The 12,401-nt window shown below is 38.3% G+C and overlaps 1 protein-coding gene across 1 annotated transcript in view; it reads left to right on the top strand.

The window, feature by feature from the left end:
• The window catches only part of tbc1d15 (TBC1 domain family, member 15), a 158,540-nt gene that overhangs the window by 125,552 nt on the left and 20,587 nt on the right, over nt 1–12,401 (top strand). The window lies entirely within an intron of this gene.

Here is a 12,401-nt window from a genome sequence, read left to right as displayed (position 1 = left end):
TGATACTTTGACAAACAAGACACTCTTTTATGATGCCATTTTTAATAGCAGATTTGTATTTAATACAATTTATCCAACAAATTTGGACTTTAAACTTTAAGATTTAGGCTGGTCTTATTCTGTATGAAACTTCCTAACAGTTATTTAGTGTGAAAACTGCTGGTGCCATATCCCCACATTGTTCTTGCTTTTCACACAGTCCAGTAGTGACCAATCTACTTTGGCTGATCAAGAACAGTAAGAAAGCTGCATGTAGGAATAAGACCCGAATTACCTGTATTAGGTTAAACACAGTACACAGATCTGATCAACTATAATAGTTCAATAGTGAATTCTTACATTACATAACTTGCATTCAGTTTGTGACACTTCAGGTTGAAAATAAATAATATGAGGTTTAAAGGCAATCTGATCAGCTATAATAGTTCAATAGTGAATTCTTAGATTACATAACTTGCATTCAGTTTGTGACACTTCAGGTTGAAAATAAATATTATGAGATTTAATGTCACAAATTGCCATGCAAGTGACCTAAATGGTCTCATTACAATATGCTGTAATAAAAAATGTACTGTAAGAGCCATTTGCTAGTAATTTAGGTTATGTCAAGTAAGTAGAAGTTTTTGCTTAGTTATGTTAAATGTTTGCCTATAAAAAAGTACATAGTCTAAAAAAGGTTCTTATAACCCCCATAAGCAGAATTGAATTAGTATTGCCTTAACGTGCCCAATAATATGTAACGCAACTTGCTCTATTGAATGTGCAGTGCCGTATGTTTAGAACGTATGGAATGTGAAGTAAAACCTCTTCTAGTATAGAGAACAACTGAAGCTTTACAAGAAAAGGCTACGTTTAGAGACATATTTCCCATGTTTTTTCTTTTTATTGTTTGCTTTGGATTTTCACTAAACCCTTTTAAAACAAATTTTTGGACTGAGAGATATCTTTTGGCACGCGTTTGACTCGTGCTTGATCCTGCCTTACCTACCAGCAGCTACACTAAAAGTTTGAAACCAGTCTGTTTAAACCTGACGTTGGTTTGTGATGGAAGAAAACAACGTTTCGAAAGACTCACAGGTACCTTAATCTTTGCATGATTTTGCACATTGTTTGATCAGTATTGAACATTTGAAAGAACTGCAAGCGCTCCTTGTGTGACTGTATAAACTAAGATAAAAGAACTTAAATACCTTAAAGGGGTCCTGTTCTGGTGTATGATCGACATGACATCTCCATGCACAAGCCTGAGTGGTCGCCCTGACAACTGTGATGCAACAGTGGGGTATCATCTTTATGATGACAGTGAGAAGCTCATCGAACCAGCACAGCCCAGGTTAATCTCCAGATGTATGTTACTGGCCAACCCTTTAGAACCATGTCTTGATCTTCAGTCGGAAGTAGATGAAAAATTTGGACAGCTACTCAGCTTGATGGAGTATGTAAAGACTTTAAGGAAAAATTAATATAACTCTGAAAAAATAAGCACTATTATTGAGACAGATTTCTGGGCCTTGAGAATGGAATATTAAAAGTTAAATGATTAACTGTCACTCCTGCTGACAGTGTCTCTCAAGTATCTGCAAAAACTTAAAGTTCAGCAGCTACCTCTGTTAGTGTCATCAGGGCACAAGATGCGACAGACGCAGTACTGCTTGCTCACACTAAAAGCTGCAAAAAGGCAACAGGTTCTAGATATGGAAGAGGCACAGCTAAAGACTAAAAGAGACCAATTGGCGTTAGAAGCAGCAATTACAGAATCCAATGCAAGACTGAGTGCTCTTAAAGGACACAGTCACATTCCAAGTAATCCAGATCCCTGTAATGTTCCTGAAAAACCAAATGAGATGAATGAAGAGTCATATGGTGCAAGTATTTGTAGTCCTTTGTATACTAATGAAAGTAAATATGAGCCTCACCAAGAACATTATAAACAGCAAAATAAGGCTCCAGTTCCTTATGTACTGTATAGGAAGGTCCCAGTTTTTAATGGTGACCCAATAGACTGTGTGGACTTTATTATAGCATGTGATCGTGCTATTGACAAGGTGATGGAGAACCCCCAAGATAAATTAGACTTCTTAGCACAATTTACCAAAGGCTAACCGCATCAAATTGTTAAAAGGCTATAGATACCTGCCACCAGCGTAAGGTTACAAAAAGGCCAGGAAGAAGCTTGAAAGCTTCTATGGAAACCAACTACAGACAGCAGATGCATACATAAAGAAAGCCAAAAGGTTGTCGCAAATGAAGTCGGACAATGGAGCAGGTCTGAGGGATTATGCTGTCTTTTTTGGCAGCTGTATGAGCGTTATGTCCAGTGTGAAGAACAGATATGAATTTGAAAGCAGCAAAATCATTTGTACCATAATCTTAACGCTTCCACAAGAACTGCAAGGACAGTGGCAACGTGTAGCTTGGAATATTGAAGGTAGAGAAGACGCATGACTCTTCAACCTAGTGGACTTTCTGGAAGAACAAGCTACAATAGCCTTGAATCCTGCGTACGGCTCAACACCTCAAAGCCTTACCTCTAAGAAGGAAAAGGACAAGACTGATCAAGGGAAGTTTCCACTGAATAGTCGCTTAAGAAAAGGCAGTTTTGCTACAAGCTTTGCTGTTGCTGCAGAAAGGGGGAATCATACATCTCAGTCAAAAAGGTGGAGACGGCTGGTCGTGCATGCGGTAAGCCCTGTCTATTTTTCAATGACAGTCACGGTCTTGTCGAGTGCAGTGCAATCCAGAAACTAAAATATGAAAGTATAATTGACTTTTTGAAATCTAAAGGCTTATGCTTTAAGTGCCTTAAGCAAGGACACATTAGTAAAGACTGTGTAGAAAAATTTAAATGCCAAATACAGTATGTTCCCATTTACATCCAGTCATTTTGTATATTAACAAGATAATGGGTACCGATGATAAAGCCACACCTCCTAAAAAGGAGCACACTGAGTCAGAAAGGAAGAATGTTTCTTCTTCGTATGTTTCTGTGGAACCATTAAAGACATGCATTGCCACCAGGGCCGGTAAAGAGTGTGTCCTAGCTGTGGTCCCAGTTAAAGTTAAGTCTAAAATGAGTGAAAGATATATAGAATCATATGCTCTAATAGACTGTGGCAGTTCAACTACATTATGCACAGAATGTTTGCAAGAGCAGTTAAATATTCCTGGAAGAAAGGCCCAAGTCCATGTAAGCACTTGAGAAAAGGACAAAGTAAATAGACAGAAACTAGTAAAATGTTCGGTTTTATCGGAGTTATAAGTCTGTGGGGTAGAAGAAAACATTTTTATCGAATTGCCAGAAGTTTACACACTGAAATTTATATACCAGTGAAAAGAGAGAGCATCCCAATGCAAGAGGATATCACAAGATGGTCCTATCTCAAGGATGTGTATCTGCCATAGATAAAGGCAGAAGTTGGCTTGTTAATAGGTACAAACATCCCTAAAGCCATGGCAAGTCGTGCACAGTAGAGGTGAAAGTCCTCAGGCTGTGAAAACTGCTCCTGGATGGATTGTTAATGGCTTAATAAAGGGGACAGACAGTGAAAGACTGCAAAGTTGTACAGTCAATCGTGTGTCAATATTGGAAATATAACAGATGTTACTCCAGCAATACAATAGACTTTCATGAGAGCAACTGTGAAGAGAAAGAGGATATGTCACAGGAGGACATTAAGTTCATGTGCATAGTCTCAGAGTCTGCAAAGTTATTGGACAGACACTATTGCATTAATCTGCCTTTTAAAGAAGAGACACTTAAAATGCCAAACAGTCATTGCATTGAAGAGCAATGTGCTATTGGCCTCAAGAGAGAACTTAAAAGGAACCCAATGTTCCATGAGGATTACAAAATTTTCATGAAAGACATTTTAGATTAAGGATATGCTATTAAGGTACCCACAGAACAGTTGTCACTCAAAAAAGAGAGAGTGTGGTACATCTCACACCACGGAGTATATCATCCAAAGAAAAATTTGACTGTACAGCCACTTACAGTACCAAAGGTACTCACTGAATGAACAGTTGCTGAAAGGACCTGACCTAACTAACACTCTCATTGGAGTTTTTACAAGATTCAGAGAGCAGCCAGTTGCACTAATGCAGATATTAAATCAATGTTCTACAAGTGAAAGTTACAGATGAAGATACTGATCTTCTTTGTTTTCTATGGTGGCCAAAAGGTGATCTAAACGATGGACTAGAGGAATACAAAATGACAGTACATCTTTTTGGTGCTACTTCTTCACCCAGTTGTGCCTCTTATGCTCTAAGATGAGCATCTGAGGATGCCAGAGGCACAGCTTCTGAAGAAGCAATTAACACTGAGCTTCACAATTTCTGTATTGATGACTGTAAAAGTAAGTTGCTACAGAAGAGCAAGCCATAAAATTGGTCAAAGATCTTCAAGCCCTGTGTTTCAAGGGAGTCAGTGATCAGTTCAATATATGATCTACTTAGATTTTTAGCACTAGTTATATTGCCTGCTAAGCTTATTTTAAGGGAACTGTGTAAAGAGAAATTTGTATAGGATGAAGAAATGGAAGTTAAGTACGTCCAACAACGGAAATAATGGATGGACTATTTGAAGCTACTTATTGATTGCAATGTAAACAGGTGCATTAAACCAATTGGATTTGGTCACATATTGTCTGCACAAATGCACAATTTTGGAGAAGCTACTGAAGTAGTAAATAAATAAGAGACATTGTTCATTTCTAATGCGGAAATCAAGAGTGGCACCACTGAAACCTGTCATCATACCAATTTTAAACTTAACAGCAGCTGTGGCAGCAGTCAAAATAGACAAGATGCTAAAACATGAACTGCAAATTCCCCTGCAAGAGTAAACCTTTTGGACTGACAGCACCACTGTGTTAAGGTACATTGCAAATGAAAGTGCGCACTACAAAACCTTTGTTGCCGACAGAGTTACAGTGTTAAGAGAGCACTCATAGCCCTCGCAATGGAGATATGTCACATCTGCTCTAAACCTAGCAGACCAGGCATCAAGAGGGTCGACCATAGAAAGCTTCATCAAGACATGGATTCAAAGCCCAAACTTCCTGCTATAGCCAGAACATGAAATGGCCAAAAAGACTAGGCGAAGGGGACTTGCTTATTAAAGATGATCCAGAAATCAAAGGCTGTATAGTAAACTCAACAAGTGCCAAAGAGAAAACTGAAACAGTAAAAGTACTTTTAAATTACTACTCAGAATGGTTAAGCATAAAGAAAGCACGGTTCCTTGAATTCAAAGAAGCACTATTGCATCTGAAAGAAGAAAGAAAGGCATTTGGATATACTGTATGGTAAGCCAATCTGGACATAGCCCAGAAAGACAAAAAATACTAATCACAGAACATATGAAGGAATACAAATCAACAATGAAGTTAAATCCAATTTCTTTGGAGGACCTGTCTAAAGCAGAAAAAGGCTTTCTCACCTCAGTCAATTACAAGCTTATCCAGAAGAGATTAACACTAGAATTACCAGAGCCAACAAAAAAACTCATAAATCCGGCCCACCTTAAATCCCTTCGCACCTCTCCGTCAGCGTCTTTTGTCTTGTAAATGTGTCGATAAGCCCAAGCAGCCTGCTATACCATCCCCCAACCGCCACAGAACGGGCAAGAAGTTCTCCCAGTTCCTGCCTTGATTGATTATCTAGGAGTGAGCTACCCAGGAGTGAGCTACCCAGAATTGTAAGGTGAAATAATTTGATGTGTGATCAGCTGTAAATGTATAGCTTTTTCTAAAAGTTGGCTTTTTTTCAGTTTTATTCTCTCAGTCACGATCACGCTCACCATCGCAAACCCATAACCTCCCCCCCACCCCTTCTGATGTGACTCTAACTAACAGCGCCAGTATAAATTCACACCCGATCTGATGCTGTTCATTTTCAAATAATATTGCATTAGTGCAATGATGTTTTCTAATTGGTTTTATTCAGGTCATAAAATGATTTCTTCAAAATGTCACATAAATTTGTCTCTTTCTTTTTTGCCTGGTGTTGTGTTGATATTGTGCACCAGAGTGCGTGAACCTATTCAGTGTGAGCAGAAGCACGCAGGTGGCCGGTTGCTGTGTGCTATAATACACTTGACTTGGCGGCGATCAACGCACATGTACTGTACAAAGCATGCATGGGGGCCACTGAGAAAAGAAGAGTGTTCATGGATCACCTTGCAGAGAAACTTCATCGTTGCTTCTTACAAGAAAAGCAGATGGATAAAGCAAAAGAGGATGCAACATCGACAAGACCGCCGCTTCCCCCTGCCCCTTCAGTGTAATAGTAACCACAGCACAGAAAGAAGTGTGTACATTGCAACAGGTACACATGTTCTAAATGTAGAAAGGACGGCCCTTGGGTGTGTGTGTGTGAACGGTTAACATTTGAATCTGATGATTGCACATAGCGCGGAACTGACCTCTCTGTACTATTCTATCCTCTGCATGTCCTGGGACTACAAAAGAAACAGTACCCTGTACCAAAATGTGGAGACTGCATGGGCAAGTTTGAAGTTTGATTACAAGCACAAGAAGGCATGCGAATGAATATGAATAATGTGAATAATGTTGCATCAGTGCCAATGTTTTCCAAAATGTACTATACAGGTCATAAAATGAGTTATTACAAATATCATATATACCTATGTGTCTGTTTATTTGTCAGTGCGGCTTTGACATCATGGACCATAAGGTGCATATTAATTTAGAGTGAGCAGGAACACTCAATAAAACTGAATAAAAAAAAAAATTCAAGTGACAGTGAGATACAAAGAAGGCAGATTCACCAGCGCTTGTGTGTCAGCTTTTATCCCTCCAGATCAGAGAATTTCCAGTTTGATTGTCTCAAAACACCACTCCGATTGTCTCAAAACACCACTCACATCTACAGTTATTCCCAGTTTCAGATAAAAAGTAACTGTGTCAGATCTGGGGCGGATGTTGTATCGTGATCGTGACTGTGAGAATAAAAGTGGGGGGGGAAAAAACGCTAACTTTTACAAGTACTATAAATGTACACCAGCTGTTACAGACACAAATCAAATGTATGTTTTTATTGTATAATATTAACAATAAGAGTAGTTCACTACTCAAAACGGTAAATTTGCGGGGGAGATGGTTTTCGAACTCAAGACCTCTGGATTATAAGTCGGCAGTTCTAACCGCTGCACCACGGAAGCAGTCGTATTGTACTTGCACCTTTTGGGAAAGTGTTTATTTGATATTTGGCCATCAGCCTTCACACATTATATAGTTCATGTCTATATTTTGTCATTTATTACTAAAACATGAAAAACGTTTCTGTTTTAACAATGTGTTTACATAAATTGTTGTAGACACAAACACACATCAAATTATTTCACCTTTCTGGGTAGCTCACTCCTAGATAATCAATGAAGGCAGGACCTGGGAGAACTTCTTGCCCATTCTGAGGCGGTGGGGGGATGGTATAGCAGGCTACTATATATATCAGGGGTGGGCAAAAATGGGCTTATAGCTGTTCTTATGGGAAAAGGCATGCAGGTTATGATTATTACAATAGCTTTATTAACTCAAAGTATTGGCACAGTGCACTTTGGTACAATCTTGCAAGTGTTCAAATTGCTGGCCTCACCTACTCATAACTGTAAAGCTACTTTTGCTCACCCCTGATTTTATTTTTATATATATAGATATGTATATATATATATATATATATATATATATATATATATATATATGTATATGTATATATGTGTATATATATATGTATATGTATATATGTGTATATATATATGTATATGTATATATGTGTATATATATATGTATATGTATATATGTGTATATATATATATATATGTATATATATATATGTATATATATATATGTGTATATATATATATATGTGTATATATATATATGTATATATATATGTGTATATATATATGTATATATATGTATGTGTATATATATATGTATATATATGTATGTGTGTGTATATATATATATATATATATATGTATGTATATATATATATATATATATATATATATATATATATATATATATGTATATATAAACAGTACTGTGAAAAAGTAATTGCCCCCCTTACCAATTTATTTTTTTGCATGTCTGTCACACTAAATTGTTTCTGATCATCAAACAAAATTAAATATCAGACAAAGATATCCCAAGTAAACCCAAAATGCAGTTTTTAAGTGATGATTATATTTATCCATTCATCCATCCATTTTCCAACCCGCTGAATCTGAACACAGGGTCACAGGGGTCTGCTGGAGCCAATCCCAGCTAACACAGGGCACAAGGCAGGAACCAATCCCGGGCAGGGTGCCAACCCACCGCAGATGATTATATTAAGGAAGAAAACTATCGAAACCTACGTGGCCCTATGTGAAAAAGTAATTGCCCCCTAACCCTAATAACTGGTTGTGCCACCCTTAGCAGCAACAACTGCAATCAAGCGTTTGCGATAACTGGCAGTGAGTCTTTCACATAGCTGTGGAGGAATTTTGGCCTACTCTTCTTTGCAGAATTGTTTTAATTCAGCCACACTGGAGGATTTCCAAGCATGAACCGCTTTTTTAAGGTCATGCCACAGCATCTTAATTGGATTCAAGTCCGGACTTTGACTAGGCCACTCCAAAACCTTCATTTTGTTTTTTTAAGCCATTCAGAGGTAGACTTGCTGGTGTGTCCTGCTGCAGAACCCAAGTGCGCTTCAATTTGAGGTCACGAACTGATGGCCGGACATTATCCTTCAGGATTTTTTGGTAGAGAGCAGAATTCATGGTTCCATCAATCACAGCAAGTCGTCCAGGTCCTGAAGCAGCAAAGCAGCCCCAAACCATCACACTACCACCACTATGTTTGACTGTTGGTATGATGTTACATTTATGCCAGATGTAACAGGACACACACCTTCCAAAAAGTTCAGCTTTTGTTTTGTCAATCCACAGAACATTTTCCCAAAAGTCTTGGGGTGTTTTTTTGGCAAAAGTGAGACAAGCCTTTATGTTCTTTTTGGTCAGCAGTGGTTTTCGCCTTGGAACTCTGCCATGCATACCATTTTTGCCCAGTCTCTTTTTTTATGGTTGAGTCATGAACACTGACATCAACTGAGGCAAGTGAGGCCTGCAGTTCTTTAGATGTTGTTCTGGGTTCTTTTGTGACCTCTTGGATGAGTCGTCGCTGCACTCTTGGGGAAATTTTTTTAGGCCAGCCACTCCTGGGAAGGTTCACCACTGTTCCGTGTTTTCTCCATTTGTGGATAATGGGTCTCTCCTTTAGAAATGGCTTTGTAACCTTTTCCAAACTGACAGATGTCAATTACTTTGTTTCTCATCTTTTCCTGAATTTCTTTACATTGTGGCGTGATGTCTTCCTTTTTGGGATCTTTTGGCCTACTTCACTTTGCCTGACAGGCTCTATTTAAGTGATCTCTTGATTCAACAGGTCTGGCAGTAATCAGGCCAGGGTGTGGCTAGTGAAGTTGAACTCAGCTTTCCAAAAAAAAATGTGATTAACTGCAGTTACTTCATGATTTAACAAGGGGGTTAATTACTTTTTCACATAGGGCCATGTAGGTTTGGATAGGTTTTTTTTTCCTTAATAAATAAAGTCATCACTTAAAAACTGCATTTTGTGTTTACTTGGGTTATCTTTGTCTAATATCTAAATTTGTTTGATGATCTGAAACATTTAAGTGTGACAGACATGCCAAAAATAAGAAATCAGGAAGGGGGCAAATAATTTTTCACAGCACTGTATATATAAAGCTATATGTCAATGATTCACTTACTGACTGAATTACTAATAATTTTTGGCCATGTACAGATAGTCTATGGAAAAGTGTTTTTCAGTAATGGATCAACCTCATGGCCCTGGAACCCAGAAAAGTCCACCCTCACCTAAATATTAATTTAATCATAAAAAGTAGAAAAAAAGAACATGATAATGCTTTGCATTTAATAGTTGGAAATTACCATCTTAGTTCTAGTCTGTGGTAGTTGCAAAACCTGACTTATTTTTCAAAGCAAATTAGGTGCAGCCGTTTTCTTTTGGAAACTTTGTACACACTTCTGCCTAGAGCTTTCCCAGTTAACGCTAGAATTACCAGAGCCTACGAAAAAACTCGTAGAAACGGTCAACTTAAATCCCATCGCACCTCACCATCAGCGTCTTTTGTCGTGTAAATGTGCTGATAAAGACAAGCAGCCTGCTATTCCATCCCCCCACCGCCGCAGACCGTGCACAAAGTTTTCCCAGCTCATGGCTTGATTATCAGTTTTTTTTTTAATTTTATTATCTCCGTCACGATCTCAATACATACTGCCACCACTCCAGGGATCTGACACTGTTAGTTTTTATTTGAAACTGGGAATAACTGCAGATGTGAGTGGTGTTTTGAGGCAATGGAACTGGACATTCTCTGATCTGGATGGATAAAAGCTGACACACAAACGCTGGTGAATCTGCCTTCTTCGTATCTCACCGTCACTTGATTTTTTTTATTCAGTTTTATTGAGTGTTCCTGCTCACGCTGAATTAGTATGCACCTTATGGTCTATGAAAAACAGAGACATAGGTATATATAATATTTGGAATTATTCATTCTATGACCTGTACAGTACATTTCGGAAAACATTGTGGCACGTGCGCAACATTATTCATATTATTCATATTCATCCGCATAACATCTTGCGGTTGTAATCAGTGACCATGTGTTTTTTTTTTCTCCGATCTTGCCAGTCTCCATGTTGCTCTATGGTGCTGTTTTTTTGTACTGCAGGGCATGCAGAGGAAAGAATAGTATGGAGAGGTCAGTTCAGCGCTATATGCAATCATCAAATTCAAATGTTAACCGTTCACACACACACACACACACAAGGACCATCCTTTCTACATTTAGAACATGTGTACCTGTTGCAATGCGCACACATCTCTCTATGCTTTGGTTCCTATTACATTGAAAGGGCACCTGATGCTGACTCCGTTTACTTTCCTGGTGAAAGCAGCTGTCTGGAACAGAACCTTGTCGATGTTGCATTCTCCTTTTCTTTTTCCATCGCCTTTTCCAGTAAGATGTGACATCGAAGTTCCTCTGCAAGGTGTGCCATGAACAGTCTTCTTTTCTTAGTGGCCACCGTATATATGCCCTGCACAGTACATGTGCATTGATCGCAGCCAGGTCATGTTCAGCAGTGAGTATGGTTACGCCTTTTGGTGCATGATGTCAATGCAGCATGGAGAAAAAAAGAAAGAGACAAATATATGGGACATTGGGTTTAAATTTATGGTACTTGTAAAAGTTAGCTTTTTTCAGTTTTATTCTCTCAATCACGATCACACTATACCCCCCAAAACAACTTCGCCCCTCCTGACTCTAAGTAACAGCGCCAGCATAAATTCATACCCGATCTGATGCTGTTCGTTTTCAAATAATATTGCATTAGTGCAATGATGTTTTCTGATTGGTACTATTCAGGTCATAAAATGATTTCTTCAGAATGCCACATATATTGTCACTTTCTTTCAGGTGTGTAATAGAAACCACAGCATAGAGAGAAGCGTGTACATTGCAACAGGTACACATGTCGTAAATGTAGAAAGGACAGTCCTTGCATGTGTGTGAACTGTTAAGATTTGAATTTGATAATTGCATATAGTGCTGAACTGACCTCTCTGTACTATTCTTTCCTCTGCATGTCCTACAAAAGAAACAGCACCATACAGCAACATACAGGCTGGCAAGATCGGGAAATAAAAAACACATGGTCATTGATTACAACCGCAAGATGTTATGTGGATGAATATGAATAATATGAATAATGTTGTGTCCGTGCCACAATGTTTTCCGAAATGTACTGTACAGGTCATAAAATGAATAATTCCAAATATTATATATACCTATATCTTTGTTTTTCATAGACCATAAGGTGCATACTAATTCAGCGTGAGCAGGAACACTCAATAAAACTGAATAAAAAAAATCAAGTGACGGTGAGATACAAAGAAGGCAGATCCACCAGCGTTTGTGTGTCAGCTTTTATCCAGATCCACCAGCGTTTGTGTGTCAGCTTTTATCCATCCAGATCAGAGAATGTCCAGTTCCATTGCCTCAAAATATCACTCACATCTATAGTTATTCCCAGTTTCAAATAAAAACTAACAGCATCAGATCCCCGGGGTGGTGGTAGTATGTATCGTGATCGTGACTGAGAGAATAAAAGTGAAAAAAAAAAGGTAACTTTTACAAGTACTATAAATGTACACCGTCTGTTACAGTCGCAAACTAAATGTATGTGTGTACTGTATAATATTAATAAGAGCAGCTCACTACTGAAAATGGCAAATATAGGAGTCAGTCGGGATCGAACCGGGGACTCTTGATTACAA

This window comes from Erpetoichthys calabaricus, chromosome 1 (assembly GCF_900747795.2).
Source record: "Erpetoichthys calabaricus chromosome 1, fErpCal1.3, whole genome shotgun sequence".
In the NCBI taxonomy this organism is placed as follows: domain Eukaryota; kingdom Metazoa; phylum Chordata; class Cladistia; order Polypteriformes; family Polypteridae; genus Erpetoichthys; species Erpetoichthys calabaricus.
This window is presented reverse-complemented; position numbering and strand designations above follow the sequence as displayed.